This window comes from Rhinopithecus roxellana, chromosome 17, assembly GCF_007565055.1.
Source record: "Rhinopithecus roxellana isolate Shanxi Qingling chromosome 17, ASM756505v1, whole genome shotgun sequence".
NCBI lineage: Eukaryota > Metazoa > Chordata > Mammalia > Primates > Cercopithecidae > Rhinopithecus > Rhinopithecus roxellana.
In genome coordinates this window covers 1137485-1143635 of record NC_044565.1, presented here as the reverse complement: position 1 = coordinate 1143635, position 6151 = coordinate 1137485, and positions in this window count along the sequence as shown.

Sequence of the window (6151 nt, the reverse complement as noted above, 5' to 3'; positions counted from 1 at the left end):
ATTACAGGCATGAGCCACCGTGCCTGGCCCAACTCAGGCTTTTTTGAGAAGGGCTGGCAGTATGATATGGAAGAGATGGCGGTTTGCAGTAGCTGAATGAGGAAGAGGGCTTAGGATGGAGTGTGGTGAGAGGCTCTGAGAAGAGGGTAGACAGGGATATGGGGAGGGGTTACAGATAGCCAAAAAGGCTGAATGTAGCTGCTGTATGACCTCTGAAGTAATAGCTTATGTCTAATAATGGTACTCCACTTTTAAACAGCACAGAATGCTGTAAATTGGTGTTGCAATAATCCGTAAGCACCAACCCATCTTCTAAAGGCTCAACTTAAGAAATGCCTCTTCTGCGAATCTCTTCCCAGATATCCCATTTAGATTCCTTTTCTGCTTCGTAACTTGTGACATCTTATTTCCTGGTCCCTAAACCTCTGGACAGTTGTGTAAGGAGGAGGTTACAAATAGGCTGGGAGGAATTACAGTTTCCCACTTAACATAAAAAATTCAGGTTCACTTTTGGATAAACTGAGCTTCTTTGAAGAAATGCTCATTTTGGAGCTCTCTGTACCCCATCCTTGTAGCCGAGATGGCAGCTAAGCATGCGGGACCCTCAGTGGTCCTGGGAGGGTTATAGTCTAGGATCTATGTGGGGTCTTCTGAGGTGTCCCTGGCCGGGCCTTTGCGCTCCTGCTTGTATGCACAGCCAAAGCCACAGCTGATGGGACCACTGTTGTGTTCCATGCTGGCCAGGTCAGGGCGGGCCCTGGCTCAGGCTGACCACCCCCAGCTTCTGCCTCACCTCATCCTATCCATGGCAGCTCCAGGCAGGCCTCTTGCTCTCAGCTGAGCTACCTCCACACCCCCAGTGGGAGTTCAGGAAGACTTCTGGATCTTTCCATCAGGATCCAGAAGGGCACTAGGGGCCTAGGAAGATGAGCGGGCACCACCACAGGCCCCCATCCTGCCTGGGCCCTTCCCCAATCATTTCCCACACCCACGGTCGGCAGGCATCACGTTGAGGGACACAGTGCTCCTGTCCAGGGACGTGACTTTTCCCAGGATGTGCCTGTGGAGACAGGGCCAAGCCCACAGTTAAGGGATTTCACCCATGTGATTCGTTCATGCAGAGCACCCCTGAAGGCTTGGGCTGGACCGGGAAGACATGTGAGTCGTTCTCCCTGCTCCCCTCCTGGAAGTACGGGGACTTTCTCCTTTCATCGTATCCTGGGTGGGCACTTTCTCCAAGACTCTCTCTTCACAGGACCCACATTTCAAAGCCGTGCTTATGGTCTGTAAAAGGAAACTTTGGGAATTTAGAAAAGTCTTCATTTTCCTCACAGTGGTCAGCCTTCGAGCCTTGTTTCTGGAATATTGTCTCTGAGACTTGAGGCAGAAGGAGGCCCCCCTTTTTTTCTTTTTCTTTTTCTTTTCTTTTCTTTTCTTTTTCTTTTTCTTTTTTTTTTGAGACAGAGTCTTGCTCTATTGCCCCAGTTGGAGTGTAATGGTGCAATCTTAGCTCACTGCAACTTCCACCTCTATGGCTCAAGCAATTCTCCTGCCTCAGCCTCCCGAGTAGCTGGGATTACAGGTGTGTACCACCATACCTGGCTAATTGTTTTGTATTTTTAATAGAGACGGGGTTTTGTCATGTTAGCCAGGTTGGTCTCGAACTCCTGACCTCAGTTGATCCGCCAGCCTCAGCCTCCCAAAGTGCTGGGATTACAGGTGTGAGCCACCGCACCCAGCCAGGAGGGCCCCTTTCTTTCTCTCATCTCCAGCTTTAACAGTCGGTGCCACTGGCCGAAGATGGGAGAAATGAGTAGGAGGAAGGGGAGAAATGAATAGGAGGAACGGGCAAAACAGTGAAAGCACATTCACATATGCATTTCAAATCCTGTCACATGAGGGAAGTCATCAACTGTAGCTGGTGCTGAGGGTGTGTGATGGGGAGGGCTGGGCTTGGCCCTCAGGTCTGGGCTTCACCTCAAGTCCCTCTGGGCCACCCCCGGGTGGCGCACAGAAGGGAAGTCTCCTCTGCACTGGTGGGGGGCTCAGGTGCTGCTTCCTCAGGGGCAGGAGGAGAGGAGGCTGGCTGGGGCCCTCGGCCTTGCAGGTGGCAAACGTGTACCCCACTCCCTCCTGAACCCAGGGCAGGCTGGTCATTACCTCACAGTCGTCCGCCTTGGCAGCTGTTGGTGAGTTGGGTGTTTACAGGAAACCTATTGCCTTTCAGATGAGTCAGTGCTATGTGGGGAGGGGAGGGCAAAATTTCATAGAACTCCTGGCAATAGAGCGTTAGGATGAAACTCTGAACATAGAATCTGGACTGGGGATTCTCTTGCCAAATCTGCGGTCAGCAGGAGGTCACTACTGGAGTTTCGAGAAAGATGCGTCTTCTATTCAGATCAACCAGCCTACAGAAATAATCTTTTAGAGGGCCCTATTCGCGCCTAAACCAGTTTTGTTTTGGTTTATGTTTCGAAAATGTATAAAAGTCTCAATCTATTTTTAAAAAAATATTATGAACTAGAATATAAAAGTGACAAATACAGTACATTTAAAACACACATATACATTTCCATTGCTTGGAAGCTTTACGAAAAACAGAAATCAGAGGAAAAGGCTGACGGGGCAGAGTGGGGAGCAGGGAGATGCCCTCGAGATGGAGGAGGCCTGGTGAGGAGAGGCACAGGGGTTCTGGGAGAGGTCAGAGCAGGTACCTCAGGAGGTCTTAAAACATGGTTCTCAAATAAAACGATAACCTCTGATAGTGTTTATAGAATTCAGAAATAATATTGATTTAACTTTATTATGAGGCAACACATATTTTCCTGTATTTCTAGATATAGTTTGGAAAACTCTCCTTAATAGTCTGTTTTATATGCCTTGTATTTAAAAGTTTGTTTTAGTCGTTTTTGAAAGACTATTGCTGCTGCAAATAGTTGTGTACTTTACATTCTCAACTTCAGTCAGTTGTTTAATTTAAGAGCATGGTAATCTAACCAGAGCATCCACTTGGAGAATGTTTTTTTGTGTGTGGTCTAGGGTGACAAAAGACCACAAAAATGTGTGGCCTAGATTTTTCCAACTATGTCATTAACTTTATGATTCAAGACCAGTTATAGGATGAATCTATATGTAAAAATAAAGTCTGATTTACAGAAGGAATTATTCTAAGGGGAAAACCCAGGGTCAAGCTGTATCTTTTCTGTCCTCTATATTGCATGTCTATTTCTGTTACACAATGTGTTATTTCTTCAAATTTCCTATGGTAGCATGATAAATCATCAAAGAATCTGTTCGGGTTATAAAACTTTCAAAGAGAATACTTGATGAATATCTTGATTATAACCTAGAATATGTACACATTAGTAAAATAACCAGATATACTACAGAACTCTCTATTGGCTCAAACAGGGTGACCTCAATCCAGGTTTACTCTTGATATCACTCTATGGGCTGAGGGAGGAAACTTAAACCTCAGGGTTTGTTTTTCCCAGCACAGATAGTAGTGATAGTGCATTATGTTTTAATAAGAAAAACCGGTAAACCCAGAGAAATTTTAAAAAGCATGGTTGAGGCATATTTTTTTCATAATTATATACTTATCTATTTATTGTCCATGGAAAATATATGTGTAGAAGTATTTCTTCTGTTATTTGTTACTACTTTTTAAATTTGTTCCAGAGATAATACTGCCATACTGTATTCCCTCTGTAAGTAAGGAAAGCAAACCAAACCAAACTCACTCAAAACCAGCAGTGCTGCTATCAGATAAGTAGATGCCAATGTATACTTACAAGGAAAAACTAAAAAATGTAATGTGTTAATTCAACCTTTTTCTATACAGTATTTCCAAGTCAGACTTTCCTACATTCCTGGAATTTAGTTTGATATACCAAGAATAGTATGATAAAAATAATGATAAAATATTTGCTTTGATTACTGTGGGAGGGATGAAATGTTCAATTGTATTAAAACAAACAAAAATTTCAGAGAAGAAACAAAACAAAACATGGTTCTATTTCTTATCCCAAAGCTCAAGGGCCTGCTACCACTGCCTCCAAACTAAGTTAATTAGCTAATATTTGTGTACAGCTCTTCCATGGCTTTTTACGTTGAAATTCCAGAGGCTCTGTTCTGGGTTGTATATCTGCCCCAGCACTCCAGGGCCTGAGGTGTAATGTCCCAGGTTCTGGAACACTGTACTTACCCCGTTGGCTGAGAGACATGGAGTGGAAGGTGGGTTGTACACTGGATGTGGGGATCAGGCCTGTTTTTACTCTCACAGCTGTCTGTCTGGAACATGGTAGATAATAATGATTTGTGGGATGAATGGATGGCTTGGCTTGGTGGTGCCCTGTTGCTTGCTTACAGCAAGGCTTATCCTTTCCAGTAGCCCTAGAATGTGGGCAGGGGTGAGGTGTCCCTTTCCTGGTTGGTCCTGAGCACTCCTGGACAGGAAATGGTCCTTTCTCTCATGTCAACAGAGTAAATAATCACTTCCTCATGAGGCAAGAGGACAGGCCCACTTGTGCCTTCCCATGGTACTCAGCGCTGAACACTGAAGCGTGTGTCATGCCTGCCTCACGCTACATATCTTGCCATCTGACCAACCACCTGCTCCAGGGCTTTTGCCTGGAATGGAAACTCAACAGATCATCGGCCCTGATGCCTCCTACACCCCTTTCAGTCAGCTGTCTCCTCTTCTCTGTGACATTGTCATCGAGTGCTGTTCTAAGCAAGGGTAAAGGGAAGGGGGTGGCCAAACCCTTCTTTCCTGGGGTTAAAGTAGGTGGGGAGGTGCTGAGACCCAAGTGAAATGCCCAGGACTAGATCTACTCCTTCAGACAAGGCTTGATCCAGGGACTCTCTATGCTCCCTTTTGCCTGCACTTCCTCTGGGGGGAGACTGCACTGTGGCCTCTGGGCTCTACTCCCAGGGTGACCTGGGGGCAGTTCATCAACCAACTCCTGCCTCTGTTTTCTCATTTGTAGAATGAGGATAATAAAAGTTCCCCACCTGACAGGGCTTGGGGAATCTCCTTAGCCAGATCCTAAAAACATCTATAGCCACACCAATGTCAGTAGAGAGGCAGAGACAGGAAGACAGCCAGCTTCACCAATTGTGGATAAAATAACGATGTTCTCTGTATAGAGTGCTTTGAACAGTGTGACACAAGGGTGTGTATTATGGAGCCTGAAGGTTATACAAGTTGACACAAAGTTAGGTACAAAAGTTAATATTCTTTACAAATGATAAAAATAAATCACACAAAAATTCAAATTTTAAAAGGTTGATAAATTCCAAAATATCACAAAATTTTAAAATATACCATCATATGGGCCGGGTGCAGTGGCTCACGCCTGTAATCCCAGCACTTTGGGAGGCTGAAGCAGGCGGATCACTTGAGACCAGGAGTTCTTGACCAGCCTGGCCAACATGGTGAAACGCTGTCTCTACTAAAAACAGAAAAATTAGCCAGGCCAGGTGGTGCACACCTATAATCCTAGCTGCTGGGTGGCTGAGATACCATAATCACTCGAACTGGGGAGGTGGAGGTTGCAGTGAGCTGAGATCATGTCACTGCACTCCAGCCTGGACCACAGAGTGAGACTCTGTCTCACAAACAACAACAACAACAACAAAATACCATGATATTTGTGTGAATCAGCCGCCAGGCTTCTCCCTCCACTACTTGCCTGAATACACCTTGATTGCCTTTTTGTTTAACACCCATTTTGTGAGTTTTTTTTTTTATTTCTTCCTTGCTATATAACAATGCCAATTTTGTAATATCATTTTCTTTGGTGCAAATAGGTAGCAATCTTTCCTCTAGTCTGGTGGTTTGGAATTTTTAGAAAATTATTGACAGTTAATAGTAGTTCATTATTGTTTCTTTCAGCTTCATAATTCTTTTTTTTTTTTTTTTTTTGAGACAGAGTCTTGCTGTGTCGCCCGGGCTGGAGTGCAGTGGCCGGATGCCAGCTCACCGCAAGCTCCGCCTCCCGGGTTCACGCCATTCTCCTGCCTCAGCCTCCGGAGTAGCTGGGACTACAGGCGCCCGCCACCTCGCCCGGCTAGTTTTTTTTTTTTTGTGTGTGTATTTTTTTAGTAGAGACGGGGTTTCACCATGTTAGCCAGGTCTCGATCTGCT